This window comes from Eleutherodactylus coqui, chromosome 1 (assembly GCF_035609145.1).
Source record: "Eleutherodactylus coqui strain aEleCoq1 chromosome 1, aEleCoq1.hap1, whole genome shotgun sequence".
In the NCBI taxonomy this organism is placed as follows: domain Eukaryota; kingdom Metazoa; phylum Chordata; class Amphibia; order Anura; family Eleutherodactylidae; genus Eleutherodactylus; species Eleutherodactylus coqui.
In genome coordinates this window covers 311,363,975-311,379,153 of record NC_089837.1, presented here as the reverse complement: position 1 = coordinate 311,379,153, position 15,179 = coordinate 311,363,975, and the positions used below count along the sequence as shown (strand labels likewise).

At 46.4% G+C, this 15,179-nt stretch overlaps 1 protein-coding gene across 1 annotated transcript in view; it reads left to right on the top strand.

Annotated features, from left to right (window-relative positions):
* The first annotated feature begins 1,059 nt into the window (after window positions 1-1,059).
* The window catches only part of STK40 (serine/threonine kinase 40), a 55,709-nt gene continuing 41,589 nt past the window's right edge, over window positions 1,060-15,179 (top strand). Inside the window, exon 1 of the mRNA XM_066574948.1 lies at window positions 1,060-1,209. The gene's annotated coding sequence lies outside the window, so the exon portion shown is untranslated. The remainder of the gene's footprint in view (window positions 1,210-15,179) is intronic.

The window sequence follows — 15,179 nt, the reverse complement described above, 5'->3', positions numbered from 1 at the left end:
GAAATAAGAGTGGAAGCAGGAATGGGGAATCCTCTGGCCGTATGACTCCAACTTAGGGTGCCTGTCCACAGAGTGGAGCCGGCCCGTCACTACTGACATTTCTGTGCGGGTCTCGGGACATGCCGCTATTTGTTTTCACGTGGACAAATCGCGGCTGTGTGCATCGAATTGTGTTTTGTAATGCAATCCTATGAAGGCGGGCACGGGCGGAAATTAGGCTGCTTCCAATTACAGTTGTCCTGCCCACTTTCACCCATCAGATTGGCGGTTATGAAACTCTCTGTCCTCCTAAAACAATGAAGTGCACTTTTTCAAAGATATATTTATTAAAAGTTTTTTTTTTCTTTTAAAAAGTCCATATTTTACATCTAGTACAAAAAAAACACTACATAAAATGTGTTATTGCTACCGGTATAATCATACTAACCGACAGAACAAGGCGAACGTGTAGTTTTTGCTGTACCGCATACACTGTAGAAACAATCCCCATCCAGAATGGTGCAATTGCATTTTTTCCCACTTCCCCTCACTTAGAATTTTTTAAAAAGTTTTCCAGTGCATTACGGAGTAAGTTATATGTAGCCAAGGAAAACTGCAATGCGACCTGCACAAATACACGAACGCTTACGGCCATGTCAACAAAAAATATTTAAAAAAACCTGAACTTCTCTAACGGTGGAGGGGAAAAAAAAAACAAATGAAAGAAGAAATAATGGCCATTCCCTGAAGGGGTTAAATGCAGGTATATCTAGTGTACACGCCTCTGTCTTGCATTAGCCTCCTCTTTCCCGGCAGACTATACAGCGCCCCCCGCAGGACGCACACTCCGGGCTCATGCACGAGCTGCCAGCAGCCAATCACATCCACGGCCTCTCACAACACAAAACAACGCCGCTCGGCATGACGTCATTACTCTAGAGGCTGTGGGTGTGGCCTCCATGGCCAACAGCAGGTAGCGGCAGGGACCAATAGGCGCGGCTCTCTCTTGTACAAGCGGCGGACTGGAGGATGTTAGAAACTACCTGATTGGTTGCTGAAAGTAGTGCGTAATATCCGTTGTCAAGTGCGCAGCGATGGAGAGCCGGGCTTGATGGTCAGCGGAGGCCTGCCTGAGCGTCCCGCTTTCCGTGTATCTCGCTGGGCATGAGTCCGGTGTGAGGTGGAGCGAGTGTTGTGTACCGGGTGAGGGCAGTGCCCGGGCGGCGGCAGGTGAGAGCGGGGCGGGAGTAGGAGGCTAGTGGGGCTGCTCGCATGCCGGGACGAGGCCGGCGCTGGTCTGTCTGCACACACATACATAGCGCGGCTGTGTGCGGGTTATCGGTGCAGCACTGCCCCCTGCAGGATGCCCCGCTCGGTGGTTGTTGGGTGAAGGCCAGTGCTGTGCCAATGGCCACCTTGAACTGGCAGCCTGCTGTGCTGCTCGGGGCACCCTGCAGGGAGGACTGCAGGCACACATCCGTAATAGGCAGTGTTATATGCATGTAGACCCGCGCCAAGTGCAGGCGGTTGGCAGCGCACTTTTTGATGTTTAATTTACATGGGCATGAAAAGCTCCATAGAAATGCCATGCAAACGTCGGTGGGTGCCGCTGCTTAGTCCGCGCTGCCCGCTGTTTGCAGCCAGTTGTCCGGTCGCTGCAGGTGCTGCTGCCTCTCTAAGGCCGGCCTCACACCTGCGTTGTCGGAGGTCCAGCTCAAAATACCAAGAAAGAAAAACCCTGCATGCTTCTATCTAAAAGCGGGTGGACTCCACTATAGCCAAAGGGGCTTGGAACCGTTCAGCCGCAGGGATTCCCCTCTGCTGCTCCCCGAGCAGGAAATGGGAATCGCCAACAGCGACGGAGCGCTGTACATCTGTTGGTGCTACAACCTTATACTTGTACGTCATCTCCCTTTATTATACTGGGCACACATATCTATATTACCCTCAAGTTCGGCACTATGGAGCAATTCCAGCAACCTCATTGGTTCTGATTCACAATTCCAGCAACCTCATTGGTTGTTTGGCTTGTCTGATTCAACCCCATTGGTTGTTTGTGCCGAACTTGAGTGTAATATAGATATATGCATTGGGCACGGTAGAGCCGTAGGGGTTTATCCCCGCCCCCAGTTTGGCAAAGTATAATTGGCCAACTTTAAACTATTGGTGGCTTATTCTGAGGATCAGTAGATTAAAGCTGTGCAACTCCATTAATAAGTTCTGCTTTATCACCGTATGCAGTTTATTTGGGTGTGATACATATAGGCAAGCGGGGGCCCATGTGTTACTAAACTGACTAGAGAAGGTGGACTGGCGGTGATCAGCTGACCACTCAGACACTTAAATGACAAGCCATCAGCTCGAATACCCTCCAGACTGCAGATAGTGAGTTATGGAGCAGATTGGTCTAAATCTCTTCCCGTACCGAGCTTAGAGGTCCAGTGGGCGGTCCTATCTGTACACTTATACAGGGATGGCTGTCAGTCGCTGACTCGGGCTGCCAACTGGCGTGCGATGCAGCGACGTGTACCGAAACATTGGTGTGAAGGAAGCCAACCAATAGGTGGTATGAAGGTAGACCCAGGTGTATAAAAGATGCACCAGACTTATCATCCAGTAGGGGTCACTGTGTTGGCTTGTTTTCAGGCTATAGTTTACACTGTCAGGATTAGTAAATCTGCCCCATTGTGTCTAAGGGTCTTTTCCCACGGCGCGACTATTGAGTGCTTAAGCACCGACAGCTGTCCGACAGATCATCACACCGAAGCAATAGTAATGGCTCAGTGAAGGCAGAGCGGGCGGGAGATCTTTCAGTGCAGAGGAAACAGGCAGTCAATCGTAGATGAGCGACTGCCTGTTTACACAGGCTGCTTATCAGCAGGTTTGTATGTCTGCATTGACAGAAGGAACTAGAAGTGAGCGAATCAATCATTGGCTTGTGCAAAAGTGAGTGCTGATCTTTCAGCGGGGTCAGCGATTATCTGAACTATAACAGTCACGTGTAAAAAGGCCCTACAGGTAGCTGTACAGCTTCAGCAACCGGCAGACGAAGACTGTCGAAAGCTGTTCCATTTGCCTTCCCCTCGCACGTGCCTGCCAGGGGAGTCGTTGGCAGGCACCTTCCGGCACCAGCTTGTCCCCCTGTGAGAACAAGGGACTGGACATGTTGTCATTCATCGTCCATCGGGGAGAAATGGCACACCGCCATACAGATAAAATGGTCAGCGGAACCTGTGAGAATTGCTGCATTCATCTGACTTTCCTCCTGTGTGTATCGTGTATAAGATGCAGATCTGTGCTGTCTTCTCCAGGGTAGTGCCTGCGCAGGTAGCCTACCTAGTACAGCGAGGACGCCATCATGTAGGACCACCGACTTCTGCATTTATTAATGCTGGCTACAGTGATCGCTGACATCCAGGAGTAGGGTAAACCTAGCATGCGGAGCTGGAGTTACAGTAATTCTACAACTCGGACAAAACCTTTAGGCCCGATGTCTACGGGTGATTCGGAATCCACATGCGAGAGCTAGCAGCGGAATCTGACCCTGTCTGCGTCCCGGGACACTGCTTACCTGTCCAGGTCTTCTATTTTCTGGTCTGTGGATGTGTGTGGAAGCCCCGGCAAGCGTGCATGCACAGTGTTTTTTTTTTTGTTGTTTTTTTAACTCCTGCTTTCTCGTGGAATCCGCAGCCTGTCCGCAATTCAATTGCGGATGGGCCGCGGATCCAGCAGCTTCCATTGACTTCGATAGAAGCTGTCCATGCGGGATTCGCACTGAAATGGAGCATGCTGCAATTTGATTTCGGCATCCAAAGATCCACAAATCAAATCCGCATGCTCTAATTCATTTGGGGACGCTCATGTTTCCCTATGGGTGGCTTGATTTGCACATCTTTGTGCGGGTGCTGCAAATCAATCCCGCCCATGGACACTAGCCCTTTTCTATAATGTGGCCTAGTTGTTTTTTGGGTTTTTTTTTGCAGGACATAGTGCATTTTTCAATGTTACTAATTAATGTACTAAAAAATGTAAATATATTTTTTTAAAGTGGCATGAAATGGGGTAAAACGCAATAGCACAATCTTCTGGGCCTTTTGATATGGCATACACATTATGGCAAAAATGACATAAAATGAAAAAAATATATATATTCTGCCTCTATAACTTTAAGATATTTAAATTAGTGCAGAAAAACTAAATTTGGTATCTTAATCATATGGACCCACAGAACAAAGTTGCGTCAAGGGGGTAAATTTTATATATATTACTAGCGTACCCGTCGCGCGTTGCTGCGAAGACATACATACATACATTTGTTTTTATATATCTAGATGACGGCAGCAGCGACCACTGAGATTTTGTAGGCCGCTGCTTCCCCCTTGCAGGCTGATTAAAATAGCCGTTGTGTGGAACATCCAATTTATCCGGCTGCTGTGGCTTCTTGGGAAGATAGCCTAGTACATGTTTGCCCACTTCCAACTCCAATGGAGACTGACTGTAAATGGCTGGCGTGCTCTAGTATTTATGGTTTCAAGCTGTACGTGTCATTGCATACAGTCTATCTATCTATCTATCTATCTATCTATCTATCTATCTATCTATCTATCTATCTATCTATCTATCTATCTATCTATCTATCTGGGTTATTGCATTCAGTCTATCTATCAGGGTTATTGCATTCAGTCTATCTATCAGGGTTATTGCATACAGTCTATCTATCAGGGTTATTGCATACAGTCTATCTATCAGGGTTATTGCATACAGTCTATCTATCAGGGTTATTGCATACAGTCTATCTATCAGGGTTATTGCATACAGTCTATCTGTCTATCTATCTATCTGGGTTATTGCATACAGTCTATCTATCTATCTATCTATCTATCTATCTATCTATCTATCTATCTATCTATCTATCTATCTATCTGGGTTATTGCATACAGTCTATCTATCTATCTATCTATCTATCTATCTATCTATCTGGGTTATTGCATACAGTCTATCTATCTATGACATCAGGAAATGAGAGAATTAGATTCCGTATGTAAAATTTGAACGCTAATTCTTTGGCGCTTTGAATTGAATAATCGAGTTGGGACCCATTAACTTTTCCTATTTATGACATAATCAATGCTCGAGCCAAATTTCAAGTTTCTATGACATTGGGAAGTGAGAGAATTAAATTCCGTACATAAAATTTGGACGCTAATTCTTTTGCGCTTAGAATTGAATAATCGAGTTGGGATGAGACATAAGGCCTTGCCCATAAGCATTCCCCAACCTCCAAGAACTGAACCTACCTACCTGAATGAGATTTTGTAGGCCGCTGCTTCCCCCTTGCGGGCTGAATAAAATAGCCGTTGGGTGGAACATACAATTTATCCGGCTGCTGTGGCTTCTTAGGAAGATATCCTAGTACTTGTTTACCCACTTCCAACTCCAATGGTAATTGGCTGGCGTGCTCTAGTGGTTCCAAGCTGTACGTGTCATAATAGAGCCTTAATGACATCACAATGCAGCTTTATAGAACATGTTGGACGCTAATTCTTTTGCGCATAGAATTGAATAATCGAGTTGGGACCCATTAGCGTTTCCTATTTATGACATATTCAATGCCCGTGCCAAATTTCAAGTTTCTATGTGAGAAAATTACATTCCGTACGTAAAATTTGGACGCCAATTCTTTTGCGCCTAGAATTGAATAATCGAGTTGGGACCCATTAGCTTTTCCTATTTATGACATATTCAATGCCCGTGCCAAATTTCAAGTTTCTATGTGAGAAAATTACATTCCGTACGTAAAATTTGGACGCCAATTCTTTTGCGCCTAGAATTGAATAATCGAGTTGGGACCCATTAGCGTTTCCTATTTATGACATATTCAATGCCCGTGCCAAATTTCAAGTTTCTATGTGAGAAAATTACATTCCGTTCGTAAAATTTGGACGCCAATTCTTTTGCGCCTAGAATTGAATAATCGAGTTGGGACCCATTAGCTTTTCCTATTTATGACATATTCAATGCCCGTGCCAAATATCAAGTTTCTATTACATCGCGAAGCGAGAGAATTCGATTCCGTACGTAAAATTTGGACGCTAATTCTTTTGCGCATAGAATTAGTATATGAGGAGGAGGTCGCCTTGTGTAATATATTAGTATATGAGGAGGCGGTCGTCTGTTTAATATATTAGTATATGAGCAGGAGGTCTCACAATGCAGCTTTATAGAACATGTTGGGGCATGTTCAAGGGCGTCCGATGTTGATGACATCAGTGATGACATCACAATAGCAGGTGGCTTACTTATTCGATCTACGTGGGGGGGGCGTAACTTTCGACGACGCTCGCGCGCCATTTATCGTAGGATATTTGTACTATGCCTATAATCTTCCTAGGAGTGTACTCAACAACTTCCCAAAGTTTCATGGCGATCGGATGAATGGTGTAGTAGCGCATAAAGGACAAACAGACACGCACACAGACATACATTCAATTTTATATATATAGACTAGCGTACCCGTCGCGCGTTGCTGCGAAGACAGACATACATACTTCGTTTTTATATATCTAGATGACGGCAGCAGCGACCACTGAGGTTTTGTAGGCCGCTGCTTCCCCCTTGCAGGCTGAATAAAATAGCCGTTGGGTGGAACATCCAATTTATCCGGCTGCTGTGGCTTCTTGGGAAGATAGCCTAGTACATGTTTGCCCACTTCCAACTCCAATGGAGACTGACTGTAAATGGCTGGCGTGCTCTAGTATTTATGGTTCCAAGCTGTACGTGTCATTGCATACAGTCTGTCCTATCTATCTATCTATCTATCTATCTATCTATCTATCTATCTATCTATCTATCTATCTATCTATCTATCTATCTATCTATCTATCTATCTATCTATCTATCTATCTATCTATCTATCTATCTAGGTTATTGCATACAGTCTATCTATCTATCTATCTATCTATCTATCTATCTATCTATCTATCTATCTATCTATCTATCTATCTATCTATCTATCTATCTATCTATCTATCTATCTATCTATGACATCAGGAAATGAGAGAATTAGGTTCCGTACGTAAAATTTGAACGCTAATTCTTTGGCGCTTTGAATTGAATAATCGAGTTGGGACCCATTAACTTTTCCTATTTATGACATAATCAATGCTCGAGCCAAATTTCAAGTTTCTATGACATTGGGAAGTGAGAAAATTAAATTCCGTACATAAAATTTGGACGCTAATTCTTTTGCGCTTAGAATTGAATAATCGAGTTGGGATGAGACATAAGGCCTTGCCCATAAGCATTCCCCAACCTCCAAGAACTGAACCTACCTACCTGAATGAGATTTTGTAGGCCGCTGCTTCCCCCTTGCGGGCTGAATAAAATAGCCGTTGGGTGGAACATACAATTTATCCGGCTGCTGTGGCTTCTTAGGAAGATATCCTAGTACTTGTTTACCCACTTCCAACTCCAATGGTAATTGGCTGGCGTGCTCTAGTGGTTCCAAGCTGTACGTGTCATAATAGAGCCTTAATGACATCACAATGCAGCTTTATAGAACATGTTGGGGCATGTTCAAGGGCGTCCGATGTTGATGACATCAGTGATGACATCACAATAGCAGGTGGCTTACTTATTCGATCTACGTGGGGGGGGGGCGTAACTTTCGACGACGCTCGCACGCGCGCCATTTATCGTAGGATATTTGTACTATGCCTATAATCTTCCCAGGAGTGTACTCAACAACTTCCCAAAGTTTCATGGCGATCGGATGAATGGTGTAGTAGCGCATAAAGGACAAACACGCACGCACGCACACAGACATACATTCAATTTTATATATATATAGATAACATTTTTAATTAATCTTTTCGATGCTGGGGTTGCACGAGGGCTCGTTTTTAGCAGGATAGCTTGTGGTATATATTGGTACCATTTGGCAGTACGCACGCCTTCTTGACCCTTTTTTGTAAACTTTTTCTTGGAAATGAGGTGACTGAAACTGCAGTCGTGGCTTTGTTTATTTTTTTCCTGACAATATTCACGGTGTGGAATAAACAATGCATTCTTTTGAGTTGACTTTTACAGACACAGCGATTTCAAAATGTGTTACCCTAAGGCCTCATGTCCACGGGGAAAATCAGATCCGCTGCAGATTCTACATGGAGAATCTGCAGCGGGTCCCTCCTGCCCCGCGGACATGAGCGCTGAAAATAAGAATTTAAAAGAATTTACCTATCCGTAGCGGGCGGCGAAGCTCTGCTCTTCCTCACGGCCGGATCTTCATTTTCGGCCGGCGGATGAATTCCTGACGCCGGCGGCACGTCGCCGGCACGTCGCCGACGTGCCGCGCGCATGCGCCGGGCACATCCGCCGAGCCGAAGCAAGGGAGATGCGGCCGTGAGGAAGAGAAGACCTTCAGCGCCCGCTCCGGGTGAGTAAATTCTTTTAAATTCCTATTTTTGGTCTCCCGCGGATCCGGACGGCTTCCATAGGCTTCAATAGAAGCCCGCGGGAGCCGACCCCGCGGGAGACCCGCACGAAAATGGAGCATGGTCCAGATTTTTTCATGCTCCATTTTTTTTTAAAATGCCTTTTATTGACGATGGTCAATGCATCCCTATGGGGTGCGGATCCGCGCGCGGGAGATCCGCTGCGGATCCTAAATCATATTTTGCCCGTGGACATGAGCCCTAAGGCCTCATGTCCACGGGGAAAATCGGGCCCGCTACGGATTCTACATGTAGAATCTGCAGCGGGTCCCTCCTGCCCCGCGGACGTGAGCGCTGAAAATACAAATAAATGACAATAAACTCACCTCCCATCCGCTCCGTTTCTTCTCTTCGCGGCGGCGTCATCTTCTCTCGTCGCGGCCGGATCTTCATTCTTCGGCTCGGCGGATGTGCACGATGACGTCGGTGACGTGCCCCGCGCATGCGCCGGGCCGAAGCAAAATGATCCGGCCGCGGCTGAGAGAGGATGGCGCGGCGCTGAAGAGAAGAACCGGAGCGGGTAAGTAAAATGTGGTTTTTGTGTCCCGCGGATCCGGACGGCTTCCATAGGCTTCAATAGAAGCCCGCGGGAGCTGTCCCCGCGGGAGACCCGCATGAAAATGGAGCATGGTCCAGATTTTTTCATGCTCCATTTTTTTAAAAATCACTTTTATTGACGATCCGCGGGTATTTATCTACCCGCGGGTGGTCAATGCATCCCTATGGGGTGCGGATCCGCGCGCGGGAGAAGAGTTAAAATCCGCTGCGGATTTTAATTCTTCTTTTCCCCGTGGACATGAGCCCTTAGGCCTCCTTTGGCGGAAATCCGCTGCGTTGCCCGCAGCTATTAGGTTCTATTGAAATCTCCCGTCCTCACCCGCGGCATGCTCTATTTGCCGCGGGTGTACGCGCGGACGGCTTTCATTGTAGTCAATGGAAGCCGTCCGTCACGCTATCTTCTGCTGTAGCACAACGGATGATGGCGTGAAAACGCTTCTCCGCCCACCGCGTCATATGGCACGGCCGGCCCCGTCATGTGATGCGGTGGGCGTGTCACTTGACGCTGCAGAGGTGGGCGGGGAAGCGTCATGGGGGAGCGAGGACGCCGGATCCGCACGTAAGTATGGGGTCTCCTGGGGGGTGCCGTGACGGTCTCCGCCGCGGAATTTCGCAGCGGAGCCCGTCACGGCCGTGTGCAGCCGGCCTAAGGCTCCCTGCACACGGGCGGAAATTCCCCTGGCGGGATTTCCCGCAGAATTTCCGCCCGTGGAAGCTGCCATACGATTGTGTTACAAAACGCAATCCTAGGCAGACGGCCGCCATTTGTCTGCACAAAATCACAGAGTGCCGCACAGAAATGTCACTCCCCGGCTGCCGGCTCCGGTCTGCGCGGCAGCCGGAACATCAGAAAGCCGGAGCCGCGGGAGCAGGTGAGTGCTGCGCTGGTCTCTGCAGGGGCTCGGGACAGTTCTCGCAGCCGGATCTGACCCGGCCGTCTGCAGGCGACCTAAGGCCTAGTGCCCACGGCTGTGACGGGCTCCGCAAGCGGAATTCCGCAGCGGAGTCCGTCATGGCGCCCCCCCACCCCCCAGAGACTCCATACTCGCCTCCAGAGCCGCTGCCCGATGTCCCGCATCCTGTGCCGGTGTGTATGTGCAGTACAGCGCATCACGCGCCTGCCGTGTCACTTGACGTGCATCGGTGGGTGGGGAAGCGTTTTCACGCTAACTTCCGCTGTGCTACAGCGGAAGATAGTGTTACGGACTGCTTCCATTGACTATAACGGAAGCAGTCTGCGCGTACTTTCGCCACAAATAGAGCATGCCGCGGGTGATTACGGGTTATTTCACGGGCGGAATTCCACGGTGGAATTCCGCACCGTGAGCATTGCTCTATTAGGTTCAATAGAACCTAATAGCTGTAGGGCAACGCCGCGGCTTTCCGCCACGTTATACACAGAGGAAATCCGCCCGTGGGAATTAGGCCTTAGGCTGCCTGTCCATGTGCGCTTCCGCCCTGTCCCCGAGCGGAGAATTATTGCGATTCTCCGCTCTCGGCCGGCAAATCGCAGCATGCTGCGACTTGCCGTGTTTCTCCGCGGTCAGCCTATCCGTCTGCCTGCTCCTGGGCGGCGGCTTCCGCGGCAGAGATCCGCCGTGAGATACCGCAACGCCCGTGGACAGGCAGCCTAATGGTACTTGAACTTGTGATTGTTTGATCACTTATACCATATACCGCAGTATATGGTATTTCTGCAAGCATTGTATTCTAGCATTTTGTGCTGGAGAATGTGGTGGACTATTAATTCTAACACAAAATGCTAGATCTGGTGAAACAGAGACATCCTGGTCTTTATTAATGGCTAAAATAGGTTCTGTCTAGGGGTGTCATTTTGGGGATTTTTAGTGTAAACTCTAAGAAGACCCCTGAACAGAGTCAGTAACGTGGTTTGATCAGTTGTGTGTCTAGGTGATTAAGTTGTAGAAAGAGTTTTGGTGTGGATCTTTCTGTATGACCCTCTTAGGTTTGTGTCTGTGGATAGATGACCAGATATAAGTTCATACATGTCGCAGTAATGCATGTACTGGGGAACTTAGTCCCCTCTCACATAGGTGTTGGTAAAAACACTGCTATTTCACTAGGGCAGAGCTACTTTGTACAGTATTTATAGAATGGTAGAGTTGGAAGGGACCTCCAGGGTCATCCAACCCCCTGCTCAGTACAGGATTCACTAAGACATCCCAGACAGATATTTGTCCAGCCTTTGTTTGAACACTTTCATTAAAGGAGAACTCACCACCTCCCGTGGTAACCTGTTCTATTTATTGATCACCCTCACTGTCAGAAAGCTTTTCCTAATACCCAATCTGTGTCTCCTCCCTTTCAGTTTCATCCCATTGCTTCTAGTCTTTCCTTGTGCAGATAAGAATAGGGCTGATCCCTCTGCACTGACGGCCCTTCAGATATTTGTAGACAGCTATTAAGTCTCCTCTCAGCCTTCTTTTTTGCAAGCTAAACATTCCCAGATCCTTTAACCGTTCCTCATAGGACATGATTTGCAGACTGCTCACCATCTTGGTAACTCTTCTCTAAACTTGCTCCAGTTTGTCTGTCTTTTTTAAAGTGGGGTGTCCAGAAATGGAAACTGTATTCCAGATGAGGTCTGACTAAGGAAGAGTACAGGTGATTAATTACCTCACATGATCTAGACTCTATTCTTTTCTTAATACATCCTGGAATTGTTTGCCTTTTTGGTTGCTGCATCACATTGTTCACTCGTGTTCAGTCTATGCTCTATTAGTATACCCAAGTCTTTTTCACATGTGCTGCTGTTAGCCCAATTCCTCCCATTCTGTATGTGCTTTCTTCATTTTTATTGCCTAGATGTAGGACTTTGCATTTCTCCTTGTTAAATACCATTCTGTTACTTGCCGCCAACAGTTCAAGCTTTTCTAGATCTTTTTGAATACTCCCTCTCTTCCCTAGTGTTAGCTATCCCTCCTAGCTTTGTGTCCTCAGCAAATTTGATTGGTTTTCCATTAATTTCCTCCTCCAGATCATTTATAAAAATGTTGAACAACACTGGGCCTGGGACAGAGCCTTGTGGTACCCCAATTGATACATTCTTCCATTTGTATGTCCAGTCATTTATGACCACTCTTTGAGTATGATCACTCAGCCAGTTGTGAATCCACCTAACACTTGCCTTGTCAATCCCATATTTGGTCATTTTCTTTCAATAAGTATGGTATGAGATACTCTGTCAAATGCTTTACTAAAGTCAAGATATACTATATCCACCGCATTTCCCTGATCAACCCAGTCGGTGATTCTGTCATAGAATGAAATTAGATTAGTCTGGCATGACTTGTTTGTTACAAACCCATGCTGGCTCTAATTAATTACTCCATTTTCATCCAAGTACTTGCATACATGCTGTTTAATAATTTGTTCAAATAACTTTCCAGGTATAGAAGTCAGACTCACAGGTCTGTAGTTTCCTGGATCCACCTTCTTCCCTTTTTTTGAAGATGGACAACATTTGCCTTTTTCCAATCTTCTGGGACTTCTCCTGTTCTCCAGGAATTGTCAAAGATTATGGCGAGTGGTTCAGCAATTAATTCTGCTGCCTCCTTTAGTATCCTAGGATGTAATTCATCTGGACCTGGAGAGTTGAATTTGTTAGTTAAGTGTTCCCTCACCATCTCTCTGCTTATAGATAGCCTGCATTATTTTATTCCTCCAATAGCACAGGGAAGATCAGTTGATGTTACATCTACTTTCTGAGAGAAAACCGATACAAAATAGAATTTTAAAAGTTCGGCCTTCTCAACATCATTCTTAACCAATTCACCATTGATTCAGTGTCAGCGTTTCCCTGCGTGGTTACTGCGCTGGCAGAGAAACAATGACGTCACCACTTTCAGTTTCTCTCCCATTGGCATAGATTGCTGGGTTCTATGCGTTTGACAGCATTGAAAATGCTCGCCATCTGACAGGCTGACCGCGGAGAATCGGGGCAATTCGCAGCATGCTGTGAATTGCCGTCCGCGAGTGGAGAATCGCAATGATTCTCTCCTCGTGGGCAGGTGGCCAGCGCTTTCCATAGCAGCGCTATGGAAAGCTTCAGGCAGCGTGATTCGCCGGTGGTTTACCGCTGGTGAAATCACTGCTGTGGACAGGGGGCCTTAGCGGGGCATTGCTATTGGGTGCGTTCTAGTGCTGGTGGCAGCACGGAAGAGGTTATCTGATTGGTTGCTACGTGCATCATAACATGGCGTCTTGGTTCTAGACTACAGTCATCTGTGTGACTTACTGCATCTTTTTGATGCATTACACAATATCACAGCCAAAACAGGGATGGAGGAAGGATCGGTGCAAAATACCAGAAGAAGTAGAGCTGCATGTAGCACTTTTTTTCTCGGTAAAATGCTGTGCAGAGGAGTGGAAACCGAACGGACCCCATTATATTAACGGAGTCCGTTGAGCAATGTTTGGATTTGTTGTAAGACTAAGGCATTTGGCAAGGGGATTCTCCTTTCCTGAACCCCCGACACAGATGTGAGAGCGTGTCAGCACCCTTATAGAAATGTTTCCTTCCATAAACAGTGAGGCTTTAACCCTATGTATGTAAATTGCTGCAGACTGCGTACTTCTTTGCTACAATATACTGCAATACCGTGAGGGGTAATATTGCGTAACATGCTGAAACTATAGTCGTCCCCCCCCCCCCCCCCCCCCACCACCCTTTGATTACTTTAGTGTGATTAGCTGATGATGTCATCGGTATGGGGGCTGCCTGTCCAAAAGATTTAAGTATGCTGAAATTCAATCTAAGTGATGCTTTGTCGCCTGGGTGATGCCATGTTATTGGCAGCAGCTGCTCTTCCCCATTTAAATAAACATGTAAGCTCCGCTGAATGTACATATTAATGGATGCCTCAGACAAGATGGCTGTTAACACCTTATGGCTCACTTCACACCAATGAGCGCGATATCAGGACGTGAAACATGCGGTTTCCCAGCGGATGCGAGGCAGCTTTGTGTCAAACGCCTCATCACTTCAGGGAAGTAGCGATCAGCAAGTGTTTCCCATTGTTTTTAGTGAAAACTGTGGTGGTCGGTGAGAACTGTTGATTCCTCTACATACGTCAATCAGTGTACATTGCGGCATGTACAGGGTTCACAGGGGAAGAGCGCTCCCTGTCTGACACCATCGGCCTCCTGCAATGTAATCGTGGAGGGCTGATGGGTTGACATGGCAGCCGGACTCCAGACCCTGGTGTCTGAGCCTGCCATGGCCTGTGATCACCATTGGTAAGGCATTGCAGTTCGGGAGTACATTATCATAATGGTCATAGCTTTTATGCTTCACGTTCCATACAGGGACATAAAAAATTAAAATAAACATGTAATATAAAAAAACTTTTTTTTTTTTTCACTCTCCCATGTTTGTATAAAAAGTTTCACGTAATTGGTATCTTCGACTCTATAATGGTGTGTACAACAAATTGAGCACACTATTTATCCTGCATGGCAAAAAAAACAAACTAAAAAACTGAGGCAAAATGCTTATTTTGTTCATTTTGCCTCCCAAAAAACGCAATAGAAGTCCTCAAAAAAGCTGTTTACACCCCAAAATGGTACCAATAAAAACCCTTGCTGTGCGCTGTCCATAGAGAAATAAAAGTTAGACTTTGAATGCAGCGATGTGAAAAAAAAAAACCTAAAAAAATAATTTGGTATTGTCATCGTATCAACTTACATAAAAAAAAATAAAAAATAGCATGTCACTTTTGCTGCATGATTAATGCTGTTTAATAAAACAAGAAAACCCCAAATTGATGTGTTCTTTCCCTTTTTATAAGTTTTACAGCACACCTTATGTGCACAAAAATGGTACCAATAAAACAAGCCTGCATTCGTCACCATTTTTCTCCTCGGCAGGCTATATCTGTAGTTTTGGGAAGAGCCTTCTGTTATGTTTTCGCACTGCATATGGAGACAACTGCAGATTCTGTTTCCTGCCTGTAACACGCAGACATGATTGCATTATGGAGGACAGTAGAAAAGTACTGAGCAGTGTAGATGTGAGTTTTAGGCTACCCACACACAGCCGAGCGTAATATGGGGACGTGAAACTCTGTCCGATATCTCGCTCAGGGACGTGCTGTGTCGAAGGATTGGCAACTGTTTCCAAAGGAAAAC